Source organism: Rattus norvegicus, chromosome 5 (assembly GCF_021556685.1).
Source record: "Rattus norvegicus strain SHRSP/BbbUtx chromosome 5, alternate assembly SHRSP_T2T, whole genome shotgun sequence".
NCBI classification, from domain to species: Eukaryota; Metazoa; Chordata; class Mammalia; order Rodentia; family Muridae; genus Rattus; species Rattus norvegicus.
Window position 1 is genome coordinate 78,532,486 of NC_141538.1, and position 20,544 is coordinate 78,553,029.

At 42.4% G+C, this 20,544-nt stretch overlaps 1 protein-coding gene across 2 annotated transcripts in view; it reads right to left on the minus strand.

Annotated features, from left to right (window-relative positions):
- Positions 1–2,091, minus strand: part of Lpar1 (lysophosphatidic acid receptor 1) — a 121,453-nt gene extending 119,362 nt beyond the window's left edge. Inside the window, exon 1 of one of the 2 annotated variants that reach the window (XM_087660134.1) lies at positions 1,399–2,091. The gene's annotated coding sequence lies outside the window, so the exon portion shown is untranslated. Of the gene's footprint in view, positions 1–221; positions 445–1,398 lie in introns of those variants that run through there. The other variant, XM_087660132.1, reaches the window with a different exon arrangement.
- Between the last annotated feature and the right edge of the window lie 18,453 nt (positions 2,092–20,544).

Below are 20,544 nucleotides of genomic sequence, written 5' to 3' on the forward strand. Positions count from 1 at the left end.
CTATGATTATAAACTTCTCTTCCTCTAGGAGTGTAACTTTCCAAGGGCAAACTATGATTTTCAGAGGGTAATTAAGGGCGGGGAAGGCACACCTGGAGGTGTGGGCGGGAGCAGGACCTAAGAATCGTGTTCTGGAGAATACCAGCTCAGAAGCCTTAACATCAGTCAGTAGAAGATAGGGACACACAGAGAGGACCCTCCAGCCATGCCAGGTCACCCACCTGCTCCACTCCAGGCCCGCAGGGTTTCTGGAGTCATCAGAATTTTCTACTTCAATCCACTGCAAAGTCCTCCACCCATCAAAAGCAGATGCCTGGGAGGGAGTAAAAGCCTGAGGGGCATTTAGGGTTGTGGGACTACAGGACAGCAAGGGAATGAAAGGCAGGGAGGGAGTGGATCACCAACTCCTAGCTTTGGACAAAGAAGTCCCTGCCCAACAGCGATGGGTGGAGTCAACAGGACAAGGGGTGGATAGTTTTTAAGTTTTCAACAGGTTGTGACTTGAAGGGACCATGGCCATTTCTTGTCCATGGTATTTCACTGTGCTGAACTATAAAGCTGATCATTTATTTATTCTCCAAAGCTGTTTACTTTTAAGAATTTTGTTCATGCTATGCAGAATGATGTCTCTCGCCTGTAATTTCAGCCCTGGGGAGCTTGAGACAGGATGAAGAGTTGTGAGCCAGCCTGTACTACATGACCACACCAGGCCAGCCAGGGCTATAGAGCAAACCCCCCTCTCTCAAAAAACCAAAGGGGAAAACGATTCAAATCTCTTTTTAAAGAACACTGCTTTCCAAATCCATTTTATACTAATTTATGACTTATTATTAAGTAGTTACCTACTTAAAATATAAAGATTACACCTAATTATTGTTAATATAGTCACACCCAACACCTGTTCTGTTCTTGACAACAAGCAGAAACACATCCAATAGGGTAGCAGGTGTCACTAGAGGTACAGTGCTTGCCTAGGGAGTACAAGACCCTGAGCTAGATTCCCAGCAGTACAAAACCCGAAAAATAAATAAATAAACAAACAAACAAACAAACAAATAAATAAAAACTGTGCCCTAATCACAAATAATGATAGTTGGTCTTAAACTATTAGGAATTTGGGATGAATAGGAAACTATCAAATTTTATACATATATAGTAAAGAAAATAGGAATACACTGAAGTGGGCTTTCACTTTTTCCCTATGGTGCTGCTAAACTCAGAATAATCAGACCTATTACCTGATGTTCTTCCTTCTACTGCCCACTCCATGTGTTTGGTTTCTTGACAGCAATATCTCTATATCAATTAAAAAGAATATTTGGAAGTGATCCCCATGGCTAGCCATCCCTCACTCATTAAAGGCACGAGGTAAATGAGCTTCTCTTAGCTTGTACTCACCTCCAATGACTGGTTTTATCTCTTGCCTTCTTAAGGAATGTAGTTGCTTCTGTCCCAACTTATGTATTAACTACTTTGACTACTCTGTGGTCCTCATTAAACACAAGTGCCCACTAGTACATTAGATCTGAAAAGATGTACCACAGCACATTTGCTGGGTTTGAGCCCCACACATGCACCCACAGACACACACATATACAAACACATGCATACACATAAACACACATACATACACATACAAACATGCACATACATATACACATACTCATATACATATGCACATACACATACATGCTCATACACTGTGCACATACACACATACATATGCAAATGCACACATACACACATACATGCACACACGTATACATATGTACACACAAATACACAGACATACATATACAAACATGTACACATATACACATATATGCATGCCTACATGCACACACATACATTCATATAAACAGGCACATACGTACAAATACACACATGCACACATATACCAAATACATACACAAACATAGACATGTGCACATACAGAGAGAGAGAGAGAAAGAGACTGAGATAGAGAGAGAGAGAGAGTAGAGAGAGTTCCTCGCCTTATCTCTTCCTTATTCCAACTACCATGGCTGAAAATGAAATAAACAAAAGGTCTGCCTGGACAGACCTGTCTTGCTGACAAGCACAGACCTGTCTGAGCGAGACTGCTCTGCAGCCAATTTTAGGTCAACAACCAGAAGTAGGCTAGGTGTCCAGCACAAAAGAGAGACAATGAGATACAGTGTAGGAATAGTGCAAAACCCAGACTAAACCATCAAAACCAGTCTGAAATAAGGTCCAAGTCTGTAAGACAGGGTGGCAACTGCACATTGTTTTCACAGAGTTCCCAGTCGTCTTGTCTCACATGTTGTCTAGGTGCAGAATCTCACCCTGTCCTCCAAGCAAGCCTGGAGTGCACTATGTAACCAAGGATGGCTGGTCTCAAACTCTCAGCTGTCCTTTAGCCTCCCTGGTGCTGGCATCACAGGTGTGCATGAGCCATGCTCCAAGTTGTCTCAAAGACAACGTAATTGAATAAGTTCCTTAAAACACTAACATCCATGATGCTGTTTGGATATAACTAGAAGATGATGCCTAGACACTTTATTTAATGTCAGTCTGGAGTCCTGCTGCTGTCATTCAGACTCATCCTCCCTCTTTTGGATGCCCCCCCATGCTAAATACTCTCTCTGCGTGTACTAACTAATCTCACCAAAGGGCAGAGCTCTGGATGTGCCTCTTCAGATGACTTCAGCAGAAGCCGAAAAAATGCCAAACAGCTGGTGCTGTCAAGCATGAAGAAAATCACTCCAAGGGACATGGGAGGGGCTAGAACTTGTAGGCTCAGTGAAAGACCCCACCTGAGGGCAGTGGCAGGGCAGGGCACTTGAAGTCACGTGGCAGCCACATATATGTGTGTCTGTGCATACACTGTACACAAACAGGTAAACAAAAAGCACCTTAAAGTATTACACGTTATCCAGTGGTCCAAATATTGTCCAGGGAGCATTTCCTGGGGTCTGAAAGGCAGGTCATGTCACTTGATGTTGGTGTTCGCTGGTTTACTGCTCTTCTCTCTAATTCTCCTTCCTCTCTCAGATCCCTTCCATCTAGCAAAAAGAAAATAAAAAGAGAGAGAAGAAAGAAAAGAAAACCAACTACTAGCTAGCAACTACAACTATCAGCTCAAAGGTCTGCAGGAATTTTCCCTTCCCTCTTTAATGTAGAGATTGAGTCAAGAACATATCTGGGGAAACAGCCTTTGAGGTTTCAGCGGGCTTGACAGCCTCTCTGTGTTTTTCCCCTGGGGGTGGGGCTTATCCTTAAGGACACTTTCTATTTGTAAAGGCCAGAGACCAAGGTGGGTGTGCAACTCAAATGAAGGAGGAGAGGGAAGGAGGAGGTGGGAAAGAGGAGGAGGAGGAAGAGGAGGAGGAGGAGGAGGAGGAGGAGGAGGAAGAGGAGGAAGAGGAGGAAGAGGAGGAAGAGGAGGAAGAGGAGGAAGAGGAGGAAGAGGAGGAAGAGGAGGAGGAGGAGGAGGAGGAAGAGGAGGAAGAGGAGGAGGAGGAGGAGGAGGAGGAGAAACTCTCTTTAGAAAAGAAATGGGCTAATGGACTAAGGAGACTCCAGGAAGCTGGAAGGGAAGCTACACTGGTAGCTTCCTGGTGTGCAGTGGGGCAAAGGGGAAGCTGAATGTGAGTGAGCTCACATTTACCTGTATCTTATCACATATCTCTGTGTGAGTAACTCTGTTGATGTTGGAAGCAGACCGAGGCTGATAATTCCTCTCTCTGTGCACTTCTCCCTACCTCGCTGAAACTGCAGAGATCTAAGGGAGGCAAAGAAATCGAGAATGCAGGTGTATGCATGGCGTGAACAATTTTATAGCTAAAAATCGGCATAACTATTTGAAAGAAATGGTCAGAAAGTTGGACAAAACAAAATATCACCGCATAAAACAGTAGGAGGATAGGACCATTTCTGGTAAAACTGACAAAAAGGGATGAAGAAATGAGTATGAATAGGAAGATTTCAATGACAGTTTTAGTAGAAATTTTAAAACTAAAATTAGGTCAATGACAGTTTTAGTAAAAATTTTGAAACTAAAATTAGGTTAATCATTAAAAAAAAATCTCAAACCAAAAAATAAAAAAATGAATATATTTAACTTTAAATAATCTGAATTTCTGTTTTAAATTTTACCCACATAAAACATCAACATTTTGGTGACTATGATTGGTCAAATATTCACATGGAGATAGCCTCAAAGCTAAACATGGTGATGCATGCCTACTATCCCGTACTCAGAAAGCTTAAGCAGAACAATCACAGGTTCAAGGCCAACCTACCCTATGTAGTAAAGCCTTGTCTCAAAAGAAAAAAAACAAAAAAGCTCCTCTTAGCCTTCTCTTTGTCCAGATTTCCAAAGCTGGACAAAGATGGCCATTGATTAAAAAAGGAGAAAACCTGAAAAAAAAAAGTTTCAGAACATAGGAAAAAAATCCTCTCAGTAATTTTATGAGCTAACAAAATTTATTACTAAAATTAAACAGACAAAACTAGGTCAATCTCATAAAGAATGAAACTAAATTCTACACACAATGCTGTCAAACCAAGTTCAGAAATAGGTTTTAACACCTATTTAACACATGTATAAATCTGGTTGGTTAGTTGGTTTTTGTAGTTTGGGGGACTTTTTAAAAAGGCCAATTCTTTACTACTGAGCTATCTCTCCCATTGTGGGAATGGTTTAATATTTAAAAATGTAAAATAATTCACATTCATTTTTGAAAATGTTTCCAAAGAAAAACAAGGAATTTCTGGAGCAAAATAAAACACTGTAACTGACAAGCTGGTCTAGGGGCCTTAACTCTTAAGGATACTTCATTCAAAATCTTCCTAGTAAGGTTAGTAATCGAGATAGTTTTATCGTGTGGGTTCAGCAGTGAGCTCAAGCCCCTTGCCAACAAAATAAGGCAAGAAGAAGAAATTAGGTAGTATTAAGGTTAAAAACAAAGGCTTCTTGTTTATGAATGATATGACGTCAGCTTAAGAAATCCCAACAAACTTGATAAATGAAATACAGTGAACTTCACAACTGTTACCCTAAGACCGACACTAAAGAAGCCCCAGCCGATTGAAGTTGAGTCCCTATTGAACTGAAGCTAACACAAATGCTTGCATGAACAAATTCACAGATTACTATTAAACTAATTTTCACAGACCTTGACAAGGTGACTCAAAAGTTCGTATGACTAATTGACAAATATAAGGATTTTAGAATAATCAAAAGAACCCTTACTTAGGACAAGGGACCGATGTGGTGGCTGATGAGACACTGTATTAAAAATAACTCCAGAAATAGCATCACATGTAATTAACTGACGACTCGATGGAACTCAATGCAAAGATGGCTGCCGCTCTACAGAAAAAGAACAATGGCTCCCTTCTTTGCTCCATTCTACCATCGTTTTTATAAGCTGTTTTTATTTTACGTTGTGTGTTTGAGTGTTTTACTTATCTGTATGTGCGTGCGCACATGTGCCTGATGCTGACAGGTGTCAGAAGGGGTCTGGGTTCCCCTGGAACTAGAGTCACAGGTGGTTGTGAGGTGACGTATGAGAGCCACTGTATGGGAGTTAGGAACTAAACCTTGTCTCCTGCCCACTGAGCCATCTCGCCAACCCTGTTTCTGCACATTTTTAATAAGTTAAAAATCTAAATTTGCAAAGAAAAACTTAGACGTTCTAGACTCTTCACCAGTGCTGAGCGGAGAACGTGCGGCATCGTGTAAACAATAAAAAGTCAAGCCTCATGACATAATAAGGCCCTTTCTTTCAGACAGAGCATGACTGTTATAACATGCTAGGTTTTCCTGAGCCCGAGTAGTTGTTTGAATATCTGTGCCAAGTCACACGATGGGAACAGTCCAAGAAAGGCAAGGGGCATTGGGCTACCCTATGCCACAGTGGGAAGGAGGGATTTTCTGTACTGTGTGTATTTTGTGTGATTTCTACTGTTCTGTCTGGTTGGCCCCTGATACCTTCTGGTGAAACGGTAATGCTAAGGGTTCCTCAACAGAAGGCTCTGAAGGAACGGACCCCACTCTTGCGAACCTAATCACAACCAATAAGCATATTCATTTTGTTTTGCTCTCGAGAACATCGTAGCCACCGTGTATGTCCTTGGGTACCCGGTTAGTCTAGACTTCTCAGACTCTCTAGCGGTTAGTTAAGGCCATTGCATTCATACTTCCTGTGTCTCCGTGGCTAAAATTTTGGAAAGACTCAAGCTAGGAGGGAAGGGGCCGTTTGGCTCACATTTCAGAGGATTTCAGTCGGTTCCTTATGGAAGACATGATTGACAGCAGCAGGGGGTGTGGCAAAAGCAGCTCATTACACTGTGGACCAGAACACAAAACACCAAGCCCCAACCACAGACTGAGCTATAATGTTCAAAGGCCCATCCCTGGTACCCTGTGACCGCTAGTCAGGCCCCATGCTCAAAGGTGGGACAGCCTCCCACGACATCATGGAAAAGCAGTAAGACACAAGCCAGTGGGAAACAGAAAGACTCACGGTGTAACAGCTATGTCCCCAGTCTCTGTCCAGAAGCATATGACGTGAGTGGCCTAACTGTAGGACTAGCTATAATCCTCCAACATGTGTTTCTTCGAGCCTTTTGTTAAGGTCATTGCGCTAATACTTTTAAAATCTCTGAGGCTGTCTGGTTTGGCTCCCTGGGTGGTAATATCTACACCAGTCTTGGAGGCTACGGGCCAAAGATGATTGATTGCCACTGTCCTGACACCTAAGTGACACAGGGAAAGACCCTTGTTTTTTCTTTTTTATTATTTTATTTTATCTTGAGACAGGGTCTCACTAGGTAGCCCTGGCTTGCCTGTACCTCACTTCTTCTGTGCTTTAAAGGTGTGGGGTACCACACCAAGCCTCAAGAAGCCCCCTTCTGCTGTTCAGATTTTCATGTTACAAGCAATAAATCATATTCTCTGTGACACTAAACTAGAGGAATCTACCTGTTACCTTAGCCTAACTTGGTGATATATTTACAGACAGTCTGAGTGTCACCTCAGAGCCCCAGTGGCACTCTTTGGCATAGATTGTGGATAAATTTGAGAAAATGAAAGACCCAAGTATATTGGCCTCAGACTAAATCTCACTGAAAGAGAGCACGATAGAAATTGTGTTACACCTCTGTTTAAAGTTTACCTGAGTAAGCACTGGTTATGTCTACCTGACTGGCTCTGCCAACCTTCCTGCATTTCTCAGAGGCCAAAACATACTCTGTCAAAAACAAAGACAAAGTACATTACAAAGTTGAGAGAGAGAGAGAGAGAGAGAGAGAGACAGACAGACAGACAGACAGACAGACAGACAGACAGACAGACAGACATAGACACACACAAACACACCAGTTGGTAATACTTGGAACAAACTTTTGATATACCCCAAATGGATAAAGCTCAGACTGAAAGCCAGCAAGATGGCCCAGTGGGTAACGACTTGCCAACAAGCCTGACAAATTGAATTCCATCCCCAGAGTCCACACGGTGGAAAGGGAGAATCTCCGACCTTCACATGCTTGCAGTGGCGGGAGCACCCCTATAACACACCCATATACTGATAAATAAGTAAATGAAATCCTATATGCTATGTGTGATTGCTTAACGTTTTAAAATAGACAAAACCAATCAATTATGATAGAAACAAAATGGTGGTTGTCTAAGGAATGGAGAGAGAATCAAAGGCAAACAAGGAAATGTCTTGTATCCTTCTTAGTGCGGTAGTTACAGATTGCATATACTTGTCCTAATCCATTAAACTGAATACTTATTTAATGTTAATAAAATGCATCCTTGTAAATCTCTCCGCGATTATTCATTAATCCATGTAGTTGAGAAAGAACTATGTAGCCCAGGCTAGCCTCAAAGTTATGATTCTCCTGTCTCTGCCCCCAGGATGCTAGGATTGCAGGCATGTGCCACCACACCTGATTCAACAACACAGTTTTAAATAAAAATGAAATTATGTGGATCTATTGAAAACAAGTGAGTGTGTAATAACGTTCAACCACAAGACCCTTTGAGGCTAAAGTTGTCATTAGATACATAACCTTAGAATACCTGGGAGCAGAAAATGACTATGTAACTGTAGAAAACAGGCCTGTCGTCATCATACCCCATGGCAAGTTACCTTTATACGAAATGTCAATGATTTGCTGCTATGCAGAAATGTGACTTCCCATTACCAACGCCCTAATTCTAAACATATAACATATGCTTCAGTGGACAGTGGTGTACAGCATGTTCTGGGTTTGGAGGATGTAAACATTCCGAGACGGACCTCTGTTTTAAGAGTTTCTTTTGTACATTGTCTTCTCCCTGCATTTGTTACTCAGACATGTATGTGACAAGACAGAAAGCAGAAGAGCCAAAAATATGTACAGAGAGACTGAGAAAAGCTCATTCACAGAACAATGTGACTAGAGCAGACAGGAAACCACGTTTTAGGCGTGGGGCAGTAACCGAGTGAGGTCTGTGCGTTCTGAAAGCAGGGAGCACCTGCTTCCTGGAGGTGGTGTTGGGGAGGACAGGAAGGTCCCAGAGAGGGAAATACTGAAAGAATGTTTACATAGAAGGGTCCTAGCTGCAAAGCTGTCCTCCCTTAAGAACCAGTGCTCCAGCTCACCGTGCAGAAAAAGGTGAGGAAGGAACTAGGGATACAGCACTCGTAAGGTCAGAAGTTCAGGGTTGTCCTCAGCAATGCAGTGAGTTCAAAGGCAGCATGGCCCGCATAACATCCTGTCTCAAGACAGCAGTGAAACAAAAAGAAATGTGTGCTCAAAGAAGGGATTTTATAGTAACTGCATCTCGGCAGACTTTGCCAAGGATATTCATTGAGCTCCCATGTCCACGAAACATGGAGAAAAGGAATATGAAGTCACTTTGACAGCTCTTTCTGGGAATTCAAGATTCTGAAGGATTACCAAGAGAAACAAGTGGTCTTTTTCTCAAAAAGAACTACACTCGTTTAAGAGAAGCTGGACTTGATCCTGTAGGGACAAGTCTTGGCAGGTGCAAACGAAATGGTGCTAATCAACTCCAGAATGAAGTGGAGTGGCCACGGTTCTTTTAGCTGTAAAGGAGAGGTCAAGAGTGCACCGTCTGTCCATTTCCACATGCAGGGAGACTGAGCCAGTCTGGGTCAGTATGACCCCATAAAACAGATGAACGAGTTGGCCGTCGGAGATAAGGGGAATGCGTGTAGGTCTGGCAATGCAGACTCTGTCTTAGTTCCTTTTCTCATTGCTGTGACGAAACTTCGGTCCAAAGCAAGTTAAGGAAAATAGTTACCTCAGCACAGGCTTTGAGGGAACATCTCTCGTGACAAGGAAGGAGTAGTGGGCAAAGCTGCTCTGGCCAAGGCGGGAGTGTGAAAAAACTGGCCACACTGTGTGCACAGTCGGGAGACAGGTATCTGAATGTTAGTACTCAGCTTGTTTGCCTTTTTGTCCCTTTCTATTCAGTCTAGGACGCCAGCCTATGGGCTAATACACCTATATTTAGGGTTAATCTTCTCGCCACTCTTTGGAAATTCCAGTAATAACACAATGCAACACACACACACACACACACACATGCACACACACACATGCCCACATACCACACACACACATACCACACACACACATACCACACACAAAACACACACACACAGACAGACATACCACACACACACACAGACTAGTCCGCCATATGCCAGCCCAGAGGTGTATCTCCTAGGTGAATCCAAATCCAAGGCACTCAGGAGAGTGTCCTGCTTACCAAATCCGAGCTAATGAGTGTTATTTCTGAATATGTAAGCTGCTAGCTACAGAAGCCATCTCTGAATCCCTAGAATGTATTATTACTGCAGGAGACCAGTTGGCAACTCTCTATCAAGTTGGCCAGATTAGGGTTCCTCCATCTTGGAAGAGTTAGTGGTTCATATTCTCCATATTTTCTTTCCTACCCTTGGAGCCCTGATCCGACCCCTTTTCCAAGGATGTGGCTAGCAGGGATTTAGTACCTGGATGCTCCTCTGTGGCTTCTGAGAGAGAACTTGATTTTCCTTGGCACAGTCTTTAAGGCAATAGTGAGCAAAGTAGTGATAGCCAAGATGATTCTCTTCTCAGGTGGACCACAGCCAAGCCCTGAGGAGATTTTGACCTAGCCATTGTCTAAAGGGAGACATTTCCAAATGGCTACCTTTGCTTCTGAGGCTTACGTTGGGCTAGCAAAGGCTTTGCAGGAGTTTGAGAGGTCTGCATCAATCTGTGGTATCTCCTGCCTGCCCTGCTTATCTGTCTCTCCCTTCTCTCAAATACACATTGTGCTTCTAACTCGGCCTCAGCAGCTGATTCCCAGGAAGCACAGCCTGTAACGTGTACCTCCACAAGTGTCCTCGCTGTCTATTTATCTCTAAATAGATTTCACATAACAGTCTTTCAGCTCATATTTTCAAATTTCCTAACTGGAAACTGTTATAATCTCCCTATTAAGTCATGTCTTAGTCCTTTGTTTATGTTAGTATTATAGATGTAGCAGTTTTTTGGTCATTCACATTATTAAAGGTTGCTTCGCCTGTACGGAGGCACAGCTGGTTGGATTTATTGATCATGCTTCTCAATTGCTCCGTATCTCACTCAACGTTTTGTTTATGGTCAAATCCTTCCTACTGACTTCCTTGGGTTCATTTTGTTAATCTCTCTAGTTTCTGGTGCTAAATACTCAGTTTCATTTGTTCTTTCCTTTTAATAGTTTTTTTTTTTTCGGAGCTGGGGATCGAACCCAGGGCCTTGCGTTTGCTAGGCAAGCGCTCTACCATTGAGCTAAATCCCCAACCCCAATAGTTTTTTTTTAATGCAGTTGGTATACCCTTTATACTTTATTTAAAAAAAGGTTTTGTAGCTGATTTCCAGGTCCTAAGATTTGCGTCCCACCCAATTTCATATTCTGAACCCTAATTGTGAGGAGGGACAGCATGAGGAGGAGGGGGCTGGAGACAGGATTAGAGAATGAGGACTCTGGTGAGTAAGAAGGATGAGCATAGGTTTAACAGACCCCAGAGAACATCCTTACCCATTCTGCCAGTCACAGACACGAGGAGAAGACAGTGTCTGTAGAAAGCAAGCCCTCACCAGATACAAATCTACCAGTATCCTGGTCTCAGACTTTCCAGCTTTAGAACACTGATTCATGGGTTTCTTCTGTTTAAAATCTGCCCATACTCTATAGTGCACACAATCATTACTTGTCTATTTAATTGTTCTTTCACAGGTACTGTAGATTGTACCTAGGCCCTTACACATAGCACACAAATCCGATACCACTTAGAGACATCACGATCCCAAAAGAGAAGAAAATTAACTCCCAGTTTAATCTGTTTTATCACAACAACCCAAATGGTCCACAACACTGGTATGTATTTCAGTCTTTGTGCACATTGGACTTCTATGTTCTTTTAAGAAGGAAGAAAGGGCAGGAAGGAAGGAGGAGGCAAAGAAAAGAAGGGAGAGACACACAGAGAGAGCTGCAGGGCTCGTAAAACCTTAACATTCATCTAACTGTTCCAAACCAGGTACCACTCCTTCCTCCCCACTCCCAGCCTGACATCACATTCTGAACCTAGGGCTATATGCACGCTAGGCAAACACTTTACCACTGACCTATAATCCCACGCAGAAATAGGTTTTCTAAGTGGGTTGATAAACCTTAGCAAAACGGGCTACAGAGCATTTTCCGTGCACCTGAGGCCATTGCTTCACTGGCTCTGCCTCCTGTGAGGTCAGCTCCATCCATGCGCTAACTCCGTGTCCCCTGTCCTGAAGTTAGTCACTTTATTGCCCCTTTTTATTCCTTTGTCTTTCCCATCTGTTTTTGTTACTGCTCTACTGGTTGAAGAGATATGAGGACCAAGACAATTCTTAAAAGAAAGCACTTCATTGAGGGATTGCTTACCGTTTTAGAGGGTTAGTCCATGATCATCATGGCTGGAAGCAGACAGCACTGGAGCAGTAGCTGAGAATTCACATCTGACCCACAAGTTTCAGTCAGAGAGAAAGCTAGACTGCGCCTGATGTGCGCTTCGGAAAGGTCAAAGCCCACGCCCAGAGGCACACCTCCTCCAACAAGGCCACACCTCTTAATCCTTCCCTCACAGTTCCACGGATGACCAAACCTTCAAGCAAATGAGCCTGCAGGGGCCATCCTCATTCAAATCACCACAGCACCCAACTCCCAGGACAGCGCACACTGTGGCGGCCACACCACCAGTCCCGTTACAGTTCCCCTTTGGACCTCGCCGATGTATGTTTTATCTGCATTGCTGTTTAAGTTGCCTTGCGAGTATCACTTCGGTTTTCCAGCTTCATTTTCCTCTTTTTCTGCTTTAAAAAGAAAAATCTATCACATTTTTAGCATTTTTTTTTTTTTTGGTTCTTTTTTTCGGAGCTGGGGACCGAACCATTTTTAGCATTTTCTAGCTTGTTCGGTTAATTATTTTAAATGAACAAATCCACCTTCAACTGGATGTCAAGCTCCACACTACAGGGAAAAGAGAAAATGCTAACAAAATCCACAGCTTACACTGAAGGGGTAAGAAATAGCAAGTGTCTGCGTCCCAAGCTTTATCAAAAATAGGTTTTTAACATGAACTAAGATAATCAATGTTCAATTTAGATCCATTTAAGAGAGGCAATTATCATTGAAACTATGTTTGGCTTGCCTAAGAGGGTAGGCCCTTTCATTGTTAAAAATTCCCTTTAAAGAATACTTTTATTTATGAAATTCTGAATCCTCAGTGCCTTGAACTTCTCAAAAATATTCTAAGCCTGTGTGTGTGTGTGTGTGTGTGTGTGTGTGTGTGTGTGTGTGTGTGTGCGTGTGTGTTTCCTTGAAGAAAGGTCTGAGTGCAAAGCATCGACAGGGGAAGTGGGGGGAGGAAGCTTCTGGTAACAGTAACCAGCCACAAGTGACCAGAGAAAGCTTCCTGCTCGAAGCCGCTTGCCTAGAACTGGGCATTACTCGCCTTGTACGATCACCCACCCCAGAACGACATATGAATGCCAGATGGTTGGACCGGCTCCACCGAGAAACCGATATTTTCATTGTTTGGACCTTGGTTTCGTAGCTTTCTCCACGCAGAGATTTGATTGCAGCATTTAGAAAGTTGGAGAGCGTTCCCATAAATGATCCCACCCCCACCCGAATGTGAAGCAGGCGTATTAGCCTGTTTTTCCATTAGTATGTCATTCCCACTTCCTTACTCAGAGGTGGATAATTCAGACAAGGTTCATAAAAAGAAAATGTACGTTTTGTGCTTCAGGATTTTTTCCCTGCTTTGGGGAACTTGCTACTGAACAAGACTTCCCTCGCCTTGTTCATGGAGTGTTTACACACGAATGTTCATGAAAGGTTCTAACCATCATTAACAAAGTTAGGGCTACATAGTTATATGACTCTTGTGTTATTTCCTTAGATCTTAACTCATCTTAAACATTTTACATCTATCAATATCGACATCTCAACATCACGTCAGTGCTGTGAGATAAGAATATCCTCTCTATTTTGAGAAACTAAGGCGTGGTGAAGTCACATTGCTTACCTAAACCTAGGTAAGTGGCAAATGATGGCATCAATTTTAGCCCAGAGTAGGTTTTATAAACCCCACCACCACACACTAAACTCATTTGTGTCAACAAGTCTAGCTTGCTGTAAGGGTATAGTAGCAATAGTCAGTTTCCTGCTACTTTTCCCATTTCTCCTCTCTCTCTCTCTCTCTCTCTCTCTCTCTCTCTCTCTCTCTCTCTCATGTGTGTGTGTGTGTGTGTGTGGGTGTGTGTACGCATGTTGAGGCAGGGTCTCATGCAGTTCAGGTTGGTCTCATATTAACTATGGAACTGAGGAGGAACTTGGGCTTTCACTGTCCTGAAAATGCCTCCCAAGTACTAGGATTACAAGCAGGTACTACCAGGCTCAGTTTCTTGGGCCACATTGATATGAATAGACATGCTATTATGGTGGTACATATATCCCGTCTACTTCAAGCTTGAGGCATTATCCCAGGGTGTCTAACCACAGGTCAATAAAACCAGGATTTCATGGATCATAGAAAAATACATTAGTATATTTGAGCAATAAATTTCCTGCAGTCTGGCTTATGGATGCTCTACTCTTGATAGCTTCCATTGGAGAGAGAGAGAGAGAGAGAGAGAGAGAGAGAGAGAGAGAGAATATCACAAAAACACACAGTTGGGGTGTTGTGAGAACCGTAATGTAGCACACTGAAGTCCATAGGCTCACTAGGTCTCAGTGGGTCAACATATGCCTGCCCTCAAGCACAAGGGCATGGGAATACGAGAACTGCAAAGCATTTAAAGCTGACACTGCCAGAGACCTTCTCAGGCAAGTGAGCAGTTAGAGGCCTTAGAGAATTACCTGAGCCAATGGCAACCATCAAGTTGGTGAACTAGCTTGGTGGATGAACGTGCTTCCACCAAGCCCGACAGCCTGTCTTCCATCCCAGAAACCTGAGTTCAATCCCCAAGACCCACATGGTGAGAAAAAAGAACTGGCCTACACAAGTTATCCTCTGATTTTCCAAATGTACCTGGGGGACTTGGGCACACAAGCCCAATCCACATATACACATTTAAAATATAATAAAAATAAATTATGAAGGTAACTACTTAAGCTACTATACAATTACTTCAAATGCACCAACTTTGCAGGCAAAGGAACTATTTCCATCATCCGGCTTCCTTGTTCACGTGGGCTCACAGGAGCTTGCCTCTCCATCCTATCATGTGTGGTTCAGCTTTTGCCCTGGGTGTAGGGCTATGATGTGGTCCTAAACATCCATAGCGTTGAGCTCCTGGTCACACTGGTTAATTGGAGATGAGCCAAGAATCTGGTCAGAGTCAAGCTCTGTAGTAGTGATCTTTGGGACTTTTGCAGGTATAAAACAAAAACCAAAAAATAAAAATAAATAAAAATAAATCCAAAACCAAAACAAAACAAAACAAAACAAAAACCCAACAACAAAAGGAGAATAATGGATTTCCTTAGGAACTGAAGTTGTAAGACTGAACGCTTACAATGTTACCATGAGTAAGAACGTGGAAAGGCATAAGCCAGCACTCACAGACTTAGCCGGAGGGTAGATGCGACGACACCTTTATCAAGCTGCACCCACCCCATCCCTGGGCATTCACATTCCACGAGTGGACAAGTGACAATATTTATTCCAGCTTTTCACATTCCCCCTTTCCATCCCAAGAGTTAAAAAGAGAGAGGGAGCCAGTTAGAGAGTTTACCTTTGTGAGAGAAAACACTGGGCATTTGGAGAAGGTCCTGGAAAGAACTAAAGAAAGGATTTTAGAGCAGCCCTGAGCAGAGCTAATCTTTCAGGGCCTGCCTCAAAATAGGTGGACCACACACTGCTCCTTTAAGAGAAGCAAAGGGCATATTCTGCAGTTTTACACAGAATCCTTTAGGTGGATAGGAAATGACTCCGACAAATGACTGTGGCAATTAAAAAGCAAGGAAGTTTTATGGTGATAGCTAAGAGGTCCCACTTGTGTCCTGCAACTTCAGAGTGCTGACCTTTTGGTCCGTGAGCCACAGATGGCTCTGAGTGCTTTGGAAAAGGAAGCTGATCTAGCTTTCCAGGTGTCTCAGGAGAGCTGACTGCAAGCGGTCACCAGAAGTCCTTCTCTTCCTCCCAAGTAGTAAACGTTTAGCTGGGTGTACAGATGCTCAGCTGGAGCCTGCCTCGGGTTTTGCCAGACCGCTTTGTAGCAGATATGAGCATGGGAATCATTCTCCTCAGCAGAAGGGAAGAGATGTGGCAGCCTTCTGTATCACGAGGAAATTGCTTGCTCTCCATCTCTGTGCTTTCCCTTTCTAGCCTTGATCTACTTTGAACCAAGTAAAGAAATGCCCTAGGACTTGAAGAAGCAAGATTAAATAATGTCCCTGAGGGACCAACTGGAGGCAAGAGAGCTGTCCCATGAGTCTAGACTACTTACTAGTATATTGTTACTTGACACAGGAAAAAAAATACATATATATATATTTATATATATAGTATGCATGTGTGTAATACATGTTATTATATTGTAATATGTAACATATTATTGCATATTTATATTTTATTACATATACTATATAGTTTTTATATATTACATATATACATATACATATACAGCCCCTATATCTGGAAACTCTTTTTTCCAGCAGCCCAACACATAATTTAATACCTTTATTTTCAACATCGTGCAGCACAGCCTTGTCTACCTTCCCCTAAAAAGATTATTTCCATCCCATAATTCTCTTTAACCATGCCCTGCCTCTCTATGGTCTTTTAGTCAACTTCTATAAGTTGCTGCAAACTGAAACTTTTACCAGATAATGCTGAGAAAATATATCTGCTCAATGGATTTCCCATATCGACCAGGAGCCCCTCAGCTGTTCAAATTGGATTTATTCCTTTCCCAAAGCCCTCCCAGTTTTACTTTCATGATGTGGCGGGGGGGGGTCTTTCTCTGCTCTGCTTGTCATTCTCATGGGATATTTAAAACCAAAGACAACTTCATGTTGTAACTTTAGGTGCAACAAATAAGAGAAATGAAAATTGAAAATCTTTTTCTCCATAGATGTTTCTATTTTGTCATGTTCACAGTTGTGCACAGCTTAATGAGCAAGAACTCAGCTACTCCCTTACCCCACAGTCAGAGAGTGTACGTGTCCATGGTCCTCAGACGAGCTGTACCCCCTGCTCTGCTCTGTGTGAGCCCATGGAGAGTCGCTCAGGCTCTGAGGACAGTAGGTAGGCCATGCGTATTTCAAACACACCTACATCCAATTCACATCCTACTTTCTAGTCAGCCTGCTGGCTGCTGCCAGTGGAATTCATCCATCTTAATTATAAGTCTTTTATTCAAATCACATGTTTTCTTCTTCATCACTGGAGCTTGCTTGGGACCTCAAGCCTCCTCTTATGATCTTTATTCTTCCTGTTTTTCCCTCTCTCTCTCTTTCCCCCTCCCTCCCTCCCCTTCACTATCTCTCTGTCTCAATATATCTATGTATCTACCTATGTGTCTATGTATCTATGTATATCTGTGTCTATGTTTATCTATGTATGTATATATGCATGTATGTATCTGTCTATGTATTTGTATCTATCTGTGTATGTATGTATGTATGTATATGCTTCTATCCATGTATATATGTATATATATGTTTCTATGTATGTATGTATGTATGTATGTATCTGTCTATGTATTTTGTATCTATCTGTGTATCTAAGTATTTATGTATGTATGTATATATGTATGTATGAATCTATCTATCTATCTATCTATCTATCTATCTATCTATCTTTATCTCATTATCTTAGTTCTGGAGAATGAGTATGTAGTTGGCCATGCTTACCTTTAAGTGAATAAAACTTTTTGTTCCACATTTCCTCATGAGAGGGCCACCTTAGGCCACAGGACTCCTCCACTCCCTGATGTTTCAGTGTAGCAGGGTGAAAGAAGGCTGTGCTGTAGAACTCCAGGGTGGATCAAGGAGAACACTTCTTTAACATGACTATGAGAAAGCAAGCCCAAGAGTTAACTCACACACTGTTCTCCATGCTTTCTGTTGTGTTGTTTGGGGTGCTTTTGTTATTGTGGTTATCATCACTGCAATGGTTGGGAATCAACCCAGGGCCTTGTGCATGCAGGCAAGTGTTAAACGGCATCCCCAACCTATGGTTTTACATTCTATATTAAATTATTAGCAATATTAATTATTTGGACAAAACTTTGCATAATATTATACTATTAAATTAAGGATTCAAAAAAATAATTCATATTATTGATTCTATTATATCATGATGATGACTTATTTTATTATTAGTTATAATTTTTCACCTCTCATTGTGCCTACCTTATCAATTAAACCTTATTACAATTGTACATATACAGAAAAAACATCCTATGCAGTGTTTGGTATTATCAAGACCACCACTGAGGGTCATGGGATATATCCCCTGTAGATAAGGGGGACCATTATATTAATATAATGCATATGCAATGCATGAAACTTAGGTTTTATATATTTACTTTCAAGGCTCATTTGGTAAAACGGCCCAGACAAACACAATGGATGACTCCTGCAGCCAATTTTGAATTCCAAACTCTACTGCATGGAATTTTCCACCATAAACCACATAGGGAAAACTACCCAAGTTAAGGATGAAAGCCCATTCCCCCTTAGTCACCGTGGTCATTCCTTCCTGCTTCTAAGTGGCAACTGCATTTCCAATCAGGTGCCAAACTTCCAAGATTTGCCATGAGCAAAGGTTGTGTGTGTGAGTGGGCAGGTTAAGAAGCCATGTAGTCACCAAAGACAGGCTACGAAAAGCCCATTTACTGGCACACCACTCAGCCCGAGCCTCAGTTTAACTGAGTGGGAGCTCAGCACACAGACTCACAGAAGGAGCTGCTGTAGTCCGAACATCTTTTTCTTCTACTTTTAAATTTTTATTTATTTATTGATGTCAGGGAGTATTACATGCTCCACTTTGTCTCTGTGTGTGTTAATCTATATGTGTCTCTGTTTCTGTATATGTTTGTCTCTGTGTGACTGTGTGTCTGTATCTGTGTGTCTGTGTATCTGTGTCTGCATGTGTGTATGTGCGTGTGTATGTCTCTGTGTGTGTATGGGTTCCTGTGTGTATATCTGTGTGTGTTTATGTGTGTATGTGTGTCTCTCTGTATGTGTATCTGTCTCTATCTGTGTGTGTGTCTCTCTATGTATGCGTGTATGTGTGTCTATGTGTGCATGTCTCTGTGTATGTATGTGTTCCTGTGTGTGTGTGTGATGTCTCTCTCTTTCTGTGTGTCTTTGTGTCTGTGTGTGTCACTCTGTGTGTACACATGTCTGTGTGTATGTATGTGTCCCTGTGTGTGTGTCTGTGTGTGTGTGTGAATGTGTGTCTCTGTGTATGTGTCTGTGTATGTGTGTCTGTGTATGTATGTGTCTGTGTCTGTATGTGTGTATTGTATGTGTCTATGTGTGTCTGTGTGTATCTGTGTGTGTGTGTGTGTGTGTGTGTGTGTGTCTGTGAGTGTAGGACAGAGAACAGCTTGCAGGAATCACTTCTCTCTCTCCTTCCTTCCACTATGTGGACGCATGGCACTGAACTCATAGTCAGGTTTGGTGGCAGAGTCCCTTTAACTGCTGAGCCGTCTGGCAGCAGTCTATTTTTTTTTATTGTTGCTTATAACTTTCATTATGAGACTTTCATTCATTTATATTTTCGTGCCTTGCTTGTATGCATGTCTAAATACAGATCCTTCACAGGAGAATAACATGGTATTTTCTGTTCCCTTACCCCATCCTCTTTGACCCCTCCTTCTTAGAGCTCCCTGCTACCCAACTCAGTCTTTCATCTTCTCGACATCTCTCTAGACTCAGCTGGGAGTCTGTCTTACTTCACTTAACCTGGTGGTCTGCAGCTCCATCCATTTCCCCCCCCTCTTTCCAGCTTACAGAACTCCATTGTGTACACGCACATTTCTCTATCTGTTGCCCTATGTCTGGGCTGGTTTCCTATTATGAATTCATAAGCATGGATGCAGCCTTCACATCACCCAAAGAAGCAAGGTTCTTGGCTAGTCCAAGTGGTGTTGCTCTACCCAGAGGATGTTTGCAGAAGGACAGGTAAGAGGTGTGTCTAAGTAGATTTTCTCTCTGTAACAGGATTCTACAGCATGGATAACCTCTGAGTAATGGACATGTGCTTGGCTCACAGTTTCAAAGGCCCCTGGGAGTCCAAGAGCACAGCAGTGGCTTTGGTTGCCTCATAACGTGGCAAAGAAGTGACACACAGGGATGGAAAGATTGGAGCTGAGCCTTTTATCGTGAGCCCACTGACGTCATGGTCAAACCCATTTGGCTAAAATTGCACAGATCTATTAGTGAGGGTGGAGCCCTTACGACCTAGTCCTTTCTTAAGGGTCCCACCTCATAATACTGTCATAACGGCAACCAGATGTCAGCATGAGGAGAGCAGAAGGCAGACAAGAAGCCTACCAACGGATACTTAAGGTGACCCAACAAGACTGTTAAGGAAGACCAAGCCAGCTACTGATGCTGGTCATTCTAATCCTTCCTTTATGGGTGTACAGTCACGGAAGACTCACTAGAAGACTCTGGGCCATCAGGAAGAGGCACATTAAATTAAAAAATGAGAGAAAATGTAATGGAGGAAACTAAGTAGCTCTTGGAAAACATTCCAACTAGTGTCTCCCACGAGATTTAAAGATGACTAGAAGTCGCAATACGCACTTCCATTAGAATGTATTAGCAAGTAGAAAAATGGATGGTAATGATGAATTCTCGTAGATTTGAAATATTATTGCTAAAAAAAAATTAAAACAAAACTGTTAAGTGGCAAAGTGGACCCCGCAGGAAACCAAACGAATACATGCATCACTTCATGCCTCAGACAAAGTATAACCAATAGCAGTGCCGTGATCGGATCACGTGATGGG